The sequence below is a fragment of the Sorex araneus genome, chromosome 3 (genome assembly GCF_027595985.1).
Source record: "Sorex araneus isolate mSorAra2 chromosome 3, mSorAra2.pri, whole genome shotgun sequence".
In the NCBI taxonomy this organism is placed as follows: Eukaryota; Metazoa; Chordata; class Mammalia; order Eulipotyphla; family Soricidae; genus Sorex; species Sorex araneus.
Genome location: NC_073304.1, coordinates 114,170,920 through 114,183,667, shown reverse-complemented (window position 1 = coordinate 114,183,667; position 12,748 = coordinate 114,170,920). Strand labels below are relative to the sequence as shown.

The following is a 12,748-nucleotide window of genomic DNA, read 5'->3' as shown; positions in this document are numbered from 1 at the left end:
CCAGCACTGTCCTGGAGGGGGCGCCAGAGACCTTCCCTTTCAGAGCCAATTCCGCCGCAGCGAGTTCCTTGGGAAGAGGCGACAACCCAGACAGGGCCCAGGGCTCCTCTCAGGCCTGAAGTTAATTTTATTCGATTTGGGCTGGGGTGGTGGGAGGTCTGGTGCTCAAAGTGTACCAATGCTGTCAGAGCAGATCAGATTCACAGCTAATCATCTATGCTGATTTCTCTATCAGCATAGATGATTTAACCACTATCCTTTTACAAAAAACGTCACTACAATAAAGACGTTGCACTTTTGCTGTATTCCAGAGTCTGGCTCAGGATGGAAAATAGAGATATCTCAGTGCTTCCTGTCACAAGAATCCCATTCTGGGGTGGGTGGGGGCGGCCAAAGCACTGGTACAGCGACCAGGGCTTGCGTTGCACGTAGTCAACCCGAGTTTGATCCCTGGCATCCCATGAGCCCTGCCAGGGGTGGTCCAGGAGTGTAGAGCCAGGAGCAAGCCCCGAGCAACACCAGAGTGGCCTCAAGCCAAAAAAAGTATAATCCATTCTGGAGGAGCAGAGCAGCATGTCCCAGCAGAACTTTCTATGTGGCAGAAATGTTGCATATTTGTCCAACACCAGTCTCATGGGATACTGAGGACTTGAAATGTCATTGCTATGTCTGGAAATCTGAAAGGCCTTTTCTTTTTTTCCTTTTTGGAAGGTGAGAGGCACACCCAGTGATGCTAAGGGCCTACTCCCAGATCAGTGCTCCACCAGGTTAACTCAGGCCAAGGATCAAACCTAGGCCTCTGCATACAGCCCATTGAGCTGTCTCTCCAGATTAAAAACCCAGCTATTCTGATTTATCTAAACGGAATCAAACATGACTAGAGGCTGCCACACTGGCCAGCATCTAGACCAGAAAGCCCAGGACTTCAAGTTTGGTTTCCATATAGGAAGCAGCCCCAGCCCCGGGTGAGTAAGTGCAGAGTCTTTGGTGCCAACCCAAACAGAATAGTTGTTCGAGGTTTCCGGGCACTCCTTCTGCACTGTGAAGTTTAGAAAGCACTGACTGGGCCAAAGAGCATTCACAGTGAAAAGAGAAATACGCATGGTTCTTCCCCTTCCTGTAATTTAGGGAAAACTGAAGTAAAATAATAAATATGCCAAAAAGAGTGACAACAAGTCTCACAATGGAGACGTTACTGGTGCCCGCTCAAGCAAACTGATGAACAATGGGATGACAGTGATACAGTGAAATTAATAAATACTGAGTCTGTGTCAGTCCCCACCCCCGCCACAGCTAGTTTATTGGTTGTGGTTCCACCTGAACATTATGAGTTAAAAACGTTCTCCAGGGGATGCTAACAGACAGTCATATTTGAGAATCATCCCAGCATAGCCTAGAATAACGGTTCTTAAAATTAGGTGACTATCAATGACAAGGTTTGATCACAGACATCATGCACGGCCCCTGGTCCCCAAGCACCACAAAGAGTAGTAGCTCCTAAACATAGAGGCAGGAATAACCCAAGTACCACTGGATGGGACAAAACCTCCCTCCCCAACAACTTTATCCCTAAAGATCTAACTCAGTGTCTGATTCAGTGGGTTTGGTTGGTTTCAAAGAATCTTTGGTTTTAACAAGTGTCTCAGTGCTGCTGGTTCAAGAACTTGGTCATTTTTAAGGAATGGGCTCCAGAATCAAACCAGTGTTGGCTGAGTCTCACCATGCCTACTGGGAAAGTCACCTAACTCCCAAACTACACTTTCTACATTTTAAACCCAGCCTGAACATATTTTCTCACAGGATTTCTGTGAATATTAACTCAGCTAATGACTGTGAGGTGTTGAATCCAGGGTATGATCTTAAGAAGAAATCAGATAATTGGTTATGATGATCACTATTGTAAGAAGGCTCTTTATTCAATAAGCACAAACTATGTTCCAGGCAAGCAAGCAAGAGTAAGAGAAAGAGAGAAAGTGAGAGGGAGAGAGTGAGAGAGAGAAGAAAGAAAGAAAGAGAAAGAAAGAAAGAAAGAAAGAAAGAAAGAAAGAAAGAAAGAAAGAAAGAAAGAAAGAAAGAAAGAAAGAAAGGAAGGAGGGAGGGAGGGAGGGAGGGAGGGAGGGAGGGAGGGAGGGAGGAAGGAAGGAAGGAAGGAAAGAAAGAAAGAAAGAAAGAAGAAAGAAAGAAAGAAAGAAAGAAAGAAAGAAAGAAAGAAAGAAAGAAAGAAAGAAAGAAAGAAAGAAAGAAAGAAAGAAAGAAAGAGGAGAAGGAAGAGGGGAAGGAAGAGAGAAAGAGACAGGAAGGAAGGAAGGAAGGAAGGAAAGAAAGAAAGAAAGAAGAAAGAAGAAAGAAAGAAAGAAAGAAAGAAAGAAAGAAAGAAAGAAAGAAAGAAAGAAAGAAAGAAAGAAAGAAAGAAAGAAAGGAAGGAAGGAAGGAAGGAAGGAAGAGAGAAAGAGACAGGAAGGAAGGAAGGAAGGAAGGAAGGAAGGAAGGAAGGAAGGAAGGAAGGAAGGAAGGAAGGAAGGAAGGAAGGAAGGAAGGAAGGAAGGGAGGGAGGGAGGGAGGGAGGGAGGGAGGGAGGGAGGGAGGGAGGAAGGAAGGAAGGAAGGAAGGAAGGAAGGAAGGAAGGAAGGAAGGAAGGAAGGAAGGAAGGAAGGAAGGAAGGAAGGAAGGGAGGGAGGGAGGGAGGGAGGGAAACTGAATTCGATCACCACATCACCTGACAGCACAGCCAGCTCTGACCCTCGAGCTCCCCATGCCCCACAGGAGCAATCCTGGGCAACACTGGGCAGCTCTGCCCCGAAACCACAGGACTTGACTGAACTGCCTAGTTGGGGTGGTGGAGAATCACAACAAGCACTGCTGGGAGCCCCCACCCCTCTGCAGAAAGAGGGTCAAGGTCCTTGTCAAACTCTTACCAAGAAAAAGAACATTCAACCTGACAGAATCAAAAGTTTGTGCTGGCTTTCTAGCACTGAATATAACAGCAAAGGAAACAAAGGCAGCAAGGAATCACTGCAGTTCAGAGGCAGGTGAGCATCCATGGTGGTCTGAGAGCGGGGCCTTGGTGGGAGAGGGCTGCACCCAGGGCAGGAGGCTGAAGTCGGGGGCAAGAAGACTACGCAACAGGGTATCTTCCAGAAAGGCTGTGTTCTGAGGCTGCCCCAAGGGGCTTCTCCACTCTTGATCTAAACATCCTCTTTGCATTTTCATTCTCATAATCTCACACACTGAAAAGTACTAGCACTGGGCCATTGAAAGCTAAATTACTAGCATCCAGTGCAGAGACCAACGTAAGATCTTGATTTTGATTCCTCTGCCTGTTGTGGGGTTACCCTGCAAGAAAAGAAGTGACCCTGGGGTCTCATGTCCTACTTAAACAACCGGGACTCTGAGGCTGGGCTCCAGGACCACTGATCAGTGAAAGGGGAAGCAGTTCTGATCCCAGCTTGCCTTGGAAAGATGCTGAGAGAGCATCACGACTGTCAGCCTCATCTGCACAGGTACCTCTCATCTCCTCCCTGTACTCCTGGGTCAACTCCCAGAGCAGGAAGCATGAGCTCCAGAGGCACAAAGCTTTGGAGCAGGGCACAGACATGCCTCTAGGCTGCTACAGCTCCATGGACGGGGCACTGGGACCTGAGGGTAATGCGATTTAAGACCACAGATTAATAGGTTGGAAAGCTAGTACAGTGAGAAGAGCACTTGCCTTGTATGTGGTCAGGTTCAATCTGAGCATCCCATATGGTCCCCTGAGCCCCACCTGAAGTGATCCCTGAGCACAGAGCCAGGAACAAGCCCTGGGCATCACTGGGTGTGATCCCAAAATGAAACAAAACAAATGATTACAGTTACAGGTTCATCTGTCTGGTTAGTCACCAGCTGAAAGAAGAAAGCAAAGAGGAGAAAAAGGGAAGGGAGTGGGAAAAGTGAAAGAGGGGAAGGCAGGGGAGGGCAGAACTGGGGAAGAGTGGGGAGGGAAGGTTACTGGAGAAGAGGAAGGGAAGAGGAGGGGAGAGGAAGGGAGAGGAGGGGAGGGGACAGGAGGGACAGGGGAAAGGAGGGGAAAGGAGAGGAGGAGAAGGGAGGAGGGGAGAGGAGAGGGAAGATGTGAAGGATGGGAGAGGAGATGATTTTTATTTCTATGCAGATCTCTCTATATGTGTATACATATCTAGATATATACCTGTATTGATGTATATACCTAGATAGATTCTATTGCCTATCTATCCTGCAGTGCTCAGGACTTACTCCTGGCTCTGCACTCAGGGATCATTCCTGGCGGGTTCAGGGGACCATATGGTGTGCTAGGGATTGAACCCATCTCACTGCATGCAAGGCAAACACGCTGCCTACCATACTTCACTCCAGCCCCCATGCCTTTCTGCCTTTTAGACAGAGCCACATGAGCCTTGGGTTAAGTGGCAGGATTTTTTTTTGTGGACCAGCAGGGAATTTCTGTGGGTTGTACCAAGAGCCGGGTGGTGGTTGAAGAACCACTGGGCTAGATAACCAGGTTCACAGCTTTTAACTATGGTTCTATAACAAGTTTTTTACCACACCCTGAATGCTTTGGTCACAGAAGAAGCAGTAATGTTGGGAATCACAGTAAAAATAGGAAAGCGGGGGGAGAGGCCAAGTCTGGGCACCTCTTTTCTCAGTCTGGCACACACAGTAGGTGCCCAGTGAAACCACCAGTCGGCCGTCAGGAAGTGCCTTAGCACTTGCTCTCAGCTTGCATCAGAGGCTCCTCAAGCAGTGAGAGGAAGAGCAGGGCATGAGTTAGCAGAGAGACAGCGTTCCCTGGAAAGAATGAGGCACACACTGCAGACAGCCCTCCCCACAACGTGTTATTCTAATCTCGAATTAAAATACATCTCTCCTTTCAAGGTACATTTATTTCAGGGTGGCAGGAGCGGGATTTTTGGAGGAAAACAAAAAAGGAGAGGCTGGTGTGTGGGATCAGAAATTAAAATAAGCAGCAGCGTGCCGCCCGCCAGCATGGATGTCCTCGCACCCGCTCCCTTATGTTGGTTCTCTTGCCCGGCGCTTCCATGAGCAATAGGCAGGTTAGGAAGAGAAGCCAGGACTTGCCGTGGTGCCTGTGCATCACCCCACCCTACACACACGGTTCTCACGCTGCATCCAACAAGGGATGTGCTGCTACTACCCACACTGTACAGGTGAGGAAACTGAGGCGTACACCAGTACAACAGTGTCCTTCACGAGGTACCGGCTTAGTCACCAAATTCACCTCGGCTGTGCCAAGACGTGACTGGAGGTGACAGAGTGTGGAACTTGGCTTTGACTCACTCAGCTCTGTTGGCTGGGACTTACTCTCTCCCAGGTGAAGCAAATGTGGTTCTCGCGTGGCTCCCATGCGCTGGGTCTCAGAAGAGTCCACGCTAGCTTGATGTGCTTCTCTGTTCCCCTGGCTATGACCAGAGGTGGGCAAGGAAGGTGGTAGGAGCAAGGAGACATAGGGATGTGTGCTGGAGCTAAGACCACTTCCCCTCCCTGCCTGCCTGAATTAAGGCCTATGTGAGTACAAGGAGATGGAGAGGGGCCGACCCAAAGCAGCAAAGTCAACTCAGTCCTTCCCAATACTGGTCCTCAAACCTAACTGAGTGTGATAGAAGTGTGGCAGGTGCCCAGGCTCCCAGCTGAGTTGTGAACTGGCTTTACACCCTGTACTATCTTCAATCAACCTGTGGTTTTGATGTAGGCAGGTAGATCAGAAAGGGCCCCTCTGGCAATGGGATTCCTAAGGAGTAATAAAACCAACAGCTTCAAGGCTCCAGAAATCCCACCTTGTAAACACAGCAAAGAAGGCCTGATAAAACCCACATCTGGCTTATCTGGCCTCAGAAGACTGAGAGAAGGCGACCCCACTCTGAAAGAAGCTCCAGCAGGAATAAAGGCCAGCAAAGGAATTTCAAAGAACCATCAACCACTTCCCAAAGCTCCAACAGGAACAAAGGCCAAGGAAAGAAATTTCAAAGAAGACCATCAACCACATCCCAACCCTACCCTCTGGGCAACCAGCCTAGGAATGGAGTCTTATCCAGGCAGAAACTCCCACATGGGGCAGATTGGGAAAAACCCTGTCACTGTCACTGTCATCCCGTTGCTTGCTCCTCGATTTGCTCAAGCAGGCACCAGTAACGTCTCCATTTTGATACTTGTTACTGTTTATGGCATATTGAATATGCCACAGGTAGCTTGCCAGGCTCTGCCGTGCAGGCGAGATACTCTTGGTAGCTTGCTGGGCTCTCCGAGAGGGACGGAGGAATCGAACCCAGGTCAGCTGCTTGCAAGGCAAATGCCCTACCGCTGTGCTATTGCTCCAGCCCCAGGAAAAACTCTATAAGAGCCAATTTGAATAAAGTAAGCATGCACGTATGCTGCCCCAGCCCATGTGCTGTTTGTGTCCATGTTGCCAAGTACATGTGGTGACTGAGTACATGTGTTGCACGCATCTCTCCTCCTGAGATACTCTCTCTTAAGTATCTCCCACCCCCACCTCCTTCCCCTTCCCTTAAGCCTCCAAATAAAATGTTTTTACTTCACTGTTCATCTTTGCTCATCTCATGAAATTCTTTTCTGTGAGAAAGACAAGGAACCCAAAGGCCTGGGCAAGGCTTTGGACTGGCTTTCTTTTCCTGCGAAGAGCAATTCTTCACTCCAGCCTGAGTCCACAGCTTCCTGAGAAATCAGGTGGTGGGGATTAACTCCTGCGCCAAGAAGGACAAGTGAACGTCAGGTGTGGCTTGGTGGCTACCTAGTGAGGCTGGTGGGGCTCCTGGTTCGTGCCGAGAAGGGGGTCATCACAGAATTGTCAGTCCTAGCCTTCCTAGCTTCCCTGCTGGTCCTGTAGTGGCAGAGGTAAGGCAGGAAAACGTGGGCATGTTTCTCCTCTCCACTTCACAGTTACCCGGGGAACCACCGACTTCAGTTTTAAACCTGGAAAGTAAAGGTTTAGCTGAGGTTCCTTCACCTCAGAAAGTCTTTATAGACTTTCAGGCAAATTTCAGACGATAGGCAAATTTGGAGGCTATAGCTTATTTGGGGAGAAAAAAAGGCAAAAGAGCAGTATCAGAATATGGTTCTACAATAGCCACCGAAGACAAACCCTTGGATCTCAACCACTGAACGGAGGTTACAAAGATTGGGGGTGGGGTTGGGGTGGGGCAGGGATTGGTGAGAAGGGGAGGGAGAGCTGGGGGAAGAGAGGGATGTGCCAAGCTAGAAGTGACATAAGGACCACAGTCCTGGGTCTGGCACTTTGGTGGTGGTGGAGTAACTTTGTACATCACAAGCATAAGCAGGGTCACTCCTGTAATCATGTTATCCCAATAATGATATTTTTAAAAAGAATATGGCTATAAAGTCAGTCTAGCTCTGTAGGGGAAAAAAATCCTCCACTACTTTGGGCTATGTGACTTGGTCAAGTCTTAAATTCATGGGCCAGAGATAAGAAAAGAGATAAGGCACTTGTCTTGCATGCAATCATGTTTGAAGCTCTGGCACCACATCTGGTCTCTGCAGCATTGCCAGGGTTCACTCCTGAGCACAGAGCCAGGAGTGACCCCTGGGAATCCCAAGGTGTAGCTCAATCCATCCCCAAGGAGTGTTAAGCTCTCTGAGCCTCCGGTTTTCTTGTCTGTCAAGAGGAGAGGAAGAGAAATAATTCTCCCCCTGAATTGCTGTGAGGAGTGAGTGAGCTCAAGTGGGTAAACAGCTGATCAGAGTGCCCAGCACACAGTGAAAGCAGAGTAAGTCTGAGCTCTTATTAGTAGTACACTGGCAAATGCACAAAGATACACAGAAAGGTGAGTAGGAGCTCTGCTACCTGGCATGCAGCATCTGCTGATGAGGACGCTGCTGTTCCATGGTGCACTTCGGGAAGAGGAACGTGGGTTTGGGGAGTCGCTGTACTTTTTAGTCCCACAAAGCCAATGGCAGAAGCAGGGCCCCAGGAGCAGGCACCAGAGGACAGGGGAGATGCCAGGTCCTATGGCCGGTTCCAGACCTCTGCCAGGCAGGACAGCACTTTCAGAATGTCCCAACTAAAGGATAACTCCTTTGATTCTATCAGTCAGACCTCAAGGGGCTGTTCATTTTCCCTCTGGCAGCTCATGGTATAATCATTATCTCATAATATAATAATCCATGTATCAAATCAAATATAGGAACCTCCATGAAATATCATTATGTTGAATTCTCTTCCACCAGAGGCATGCCAGTTGAGGATCTTACGTAAGGGTTAGTTACCCAAGACTCAACAGCATTACCCTAAAGGTGTTTCCTTCTTCCCCGAGCAGAGAGTATTATGCTGTTGGTGGTGGCGTGGATCTCAGGACCCAAGAGCAGTTGGCTTGTGTTTCCAGTTTTCACAGAACTTAGCTTCTGAGCATAACCTAATTTACTTGTTTAATAGTGTTACTTAATTGGTTCTCCTCTTTTCTCTTTACATGGCACTGTCAGAGGGCAGGAAACTTGTATATCTTGTGTATTTATTTTAGTTTGTTTTGGAAGCCGTATCTGGTGGTGTTCAAGGGTTGGTTCTGGTCTGGGGTCACTCCTGGTGGTGCTCAGGAGACCTTATGTACCATATGGATTAAACTCACAGCTTCCTGCATACAATCATGTGTTCTAATACACTGAGCCAATTCCCCAGACTGACGCTCTTCTATTTTATTTAATATTGTTTATCTGATTATTTGGAATTGTGTCTGACACAAAGTAGCTGCTTATAAAGATGGTTTCATTATGTCCAACTAGAATCACATGTAGATGATATTTCTTTGAAGAGAAACTGGTGTAGATTCAAAGGTATATTTCATTACTCTTTCCTTTTCTTTTTCTTCCCTCCGTTTCTATTTTAGATGATTTTTACTCTCTCAGAACATAACTCACCTGGCAGGATTAGGGAATCCACAGAAATGGCACAGATGAAAATAGTTTCTTACACTATAACATATTATGAAATATTTCACTCATGGGGAGGCTCTGTGTTCCCTCGTGAACTGACATCTATTTGTTGCAGGCAGTGGGGATGTTTCTACTACATCAGAGTGGGGGCCCTCAATTATCTTCATCACAAGGCAGTAGGAGAGAATGCAAAGTGACTTAAAATTCAGATTCACTTCCCCTTGAGTTGAGAACTCTAGGCCTTCTCAGAATGGGGGTGGGCATATTCCCTGTTCTGCCTGAAGGTCCCAAAAGCCACATTTGACACCCCCTGACAGAACCTCATCGAACTGCCAAGTCACAAAATTGCCCCAGGCCTGTGGCTCCTGGACAGCACGGCCGCATTTTCATAGTATTACCAGTCCAGTAGCATTACAGCAAACCTGATGAGAACATTGCAGAAGGCTGCCAAGCTCAGTGAGCCTAACCAGTAACACAGAGGCCCAACTAGCACCAACCAGCAGAGGGGAGTTTCAGACAGTGACTTGAGTAACACCACTGTGAGATGTAACAATTACTACAAATTGACTCCTATTGATCTAAGTTATGGGAAGACCATTTGCCTTTGTGTTGTAACAAACAGCATTGTAAATTTGTGTGTGCCTGCAAGGGGGCAGGCTGTGTGGTGGGTGGGAAGCTGGGGACACTGGCGGTGAGATTGGTGTCGGAACACTGAATACCTGAAACAACTGTATTATGAATAAAGTGGTAAATCACAGGGTTATAACAAAAAAATTAAAGTCCAGATTCATCAAGAATGAGAGTTAGAAGTTGAGTGTGAATCTTCTATTATTCAGATGGGAAGAACAAGGGGTCAGAAAAGCAGAGTGGCTGTCCATATGCATAGAGTGACCAGAAAGGCAGGCATTGTTTTTCATTCCTCCTGTTTTCCTCTTTCCTGCTCTCTCTTTATTCCTGTTCCTCTTTCCATCTGTCCCTCTCTCTCTTCCTTCCTTCTCTATTTGTTAGGGCTCTTTTTTAGAAGCATGGTGAACTCTTCAGTACAAAGTGGTGACTCAGCCATAGAGTGCTTGCCTTGTATGTGTGAATCCATTTCTTGGTACCACATGGAACCTGAACTAGACTAGAAGTGACCCCGTAACCCTGAAGCAACTCCCAAAAACCACTGGGGGTGGTCCCAAAACCAGGGGGAAAGGGTAGGGATGATTCCCAAAGAGAGCCAATTCATTACTTATGCATAATGTGTGGTGAGGCAATTTCGCTAGCTTCTCAGGCTTCTCCAACAGTTTAGGTCCCTAAATTCGCCATTAATGATGCTTCTCTCAGAAACTCTGAACTGAAAGTGCCTTAGATATCACTTAACCCAACCTTCACAACTGTAAAGCAACAGACTAACAGAAGAAAAGTGAATCTCCCAGATCACAAAGCTAGTTGAGAGCTAAAAGGAGACCACCAGAATTCTGCACATCATAGTACATGTAGGTGACCACAGAACAATTCTCAGTTTTGTGTATGTCTGTGATACATAAAATGGCTGTGAGACATCGGGCTGGCCTGAAAACTTAATTTAAGCAAGCATATATCAGATCAAGGATGGAAAATTTTTCATTGAGCAAGTAAATACAATTCTAATGAGAAACCAAGTAGAAAATAGAACCCTTTAAAACAGAATGCACACACAGAGAGGCACTATGTGATTATGAATATATATAAAAGCTGTTTATTTTTAAATACTTGATACTAGGCATAGACATTCACAGTGCCAGCAAGGACAGCAAACCATATTGTGAGTGGAACAATCTTGACAGAGTATTTTTGGAAAGTTACCCATAAATATCTGTAGAAACTGAAGTACAACATATCCTTTGAACCAGCAGATCTATTCCAGGAAGCTGGATCTAGAGAAATAGAACTATACAGATACTTGGATGAGAATACTTATTAAAACTCTGTTCACAGTGGAAGAAAACTCTAATCAGGCACTCCAGCGGAATAATCTGGAAACAGGGCCAGAAACATGGTTTAAGAGGTAGAGTGCATATCTAGGGTATTCAAGTTCTGGAGTTCAATGGCCAGAATCTATACGCCCCTTCCAGCATCACCAGGTGTGGTCTGGGTGGCATCCAACACTATCAGGGCTGTGCCCATAACCAGCAAAATATAAATAAATAAAGTGGTGTAGTTTATGAAACTTTGTGAAAATTTTTTGTGATTATCAGAGTGAAAAGAATGACCATGTTCTGCTATTAAAAGAAAACCAAATTGTAGGGCCAGAGCAATAGTACAGCAGGTGGGACATTTGCCTTGTCTGCAGCAGATCAGAGTTGATCCCCAGCATTCCAAACAATTCCCCAAGCTCAGTAGGAGAGACCCCTGAGCACAGGGCCTGAAATAAGGCCTGAACACAGCCTGGTGTGGCCCCAAAACCAAAAGGAAAAGTTTTAAAGAAAAAAATTGCAGTAAATTTACAAAAATGATTCTGTAGACAGCCCATTACTTCAGACACACTCTTCTATGGGCACATCCACACCTGTTTGGGGGAGCAGTGAGTGGGACAGAAAGTCTTTTATGCTGAATACCCCAGAGGGAAGGTGACAGATGCAGAGGGAAGAGAGATTTTCTTTATCTTCAAATGTTTATACTGTATGTATATATATACACATATATATGCATATATATTTCTTTGAAAAGCAAGTAGAATAAGCCAAAGAAATTCTGAAAATAAAGACAGAAGATACCCACAAATAGTTCTCCAAGTCCTGTTTCAGCCTCCCTTCTTTCCCATGAGAGCACGAAGCATAGAATCATGCTGAGAAAATTACTCAACAAAGCCAAGCGACCCTCTCGATATGGCTATAAGCCTCTGGCTGCCAAGTCTGTCCTCAGAGTTACTTTCCCCATCCCGTTGTCTTAGATCTGAAACAGAATGTGGCCTGTGAACTAGACCCTGTGAACACTCTTCCTTTCACAAGGGAAGGAAGCCCAGTCTCCTTCATGTGACATCAAGTACTGAAGAAGTTTGCCCTCATTATGCCCTACTCTTTTTAATAATAAATAATTTTATAATGATAAATAACACAATAAAGAATGCCAGAGGGGTGGATCTGGAGAGTAGCATGCTAAAGGAGAGGGACAGACACAAAATGATCTCATTCGTATGTAGGATATAAAGAACCACAGTAGGAAATATCTAATGCAGAAAGTCAATATAAATGAAGAGCAGGAGAACTGTTCCTTAGTGGGACAGACTCTGCAGGGGGGTGGGGGAGTAGAGGGAGATCGGTTAGGGAGGAGATGACTATTTCAGTGATGGAGGGAAGTGGTCACTGTGGAGAAGGACTGGGTGCTGAAAGGAGGTGAAGCAATACACATGATATCCTGCTAGTAACAGTATTGTAAAGGAAAAGAGGAAAATGTGTTTGCTGTAGAGGCAGGCTGGGGGTGGGGTGGGAGGGAAACTGGGGATATAGATGGAGGGAAGTAGACACTGGTGAAGGGATTGGTTTTAGAACACTGTATGCCTGAAATTCAAGCATGAATAACTTTGCAATTTTGTAGTTCACAGTGATTTAATTTTTAAAAATGAAAGAAAAAAAAAGAATCCAGAGTCCACTTGTCACAAACCTAGTTCACGTAGAAATGAACTCTGTCAGGCAAACCTTCTGGGGCACCTGGGCCAGCTACTTGGATAACAGGCCTTGTCCCCCTGGGCCTTTTATCCCTTAAACCTGTTCCAAGTCCCGGCATAGCAATGACAATCTAGGCTTAAACAGTGATGAAACTGCATTACTTGAAGTACTAACTGTGCAAGTCCTCC

At 46.3% G+C, this 12,748-nt stretch overlaps 1 protein-coding gene across 21 annotated transcripts in view; it reads right to left on the bottom strand.

The window, feature by feature from the left end:
* KCNMA1 (potassium calcium-activated channel subfamily M alpha 1) overlaps window positions 1-12,748 on the bottom strand; it is a 767,652-nt gene that overhangs the window by 335,266 nt on the left and 419,638 nt on the right. The window lies entirely within an intron of this gene.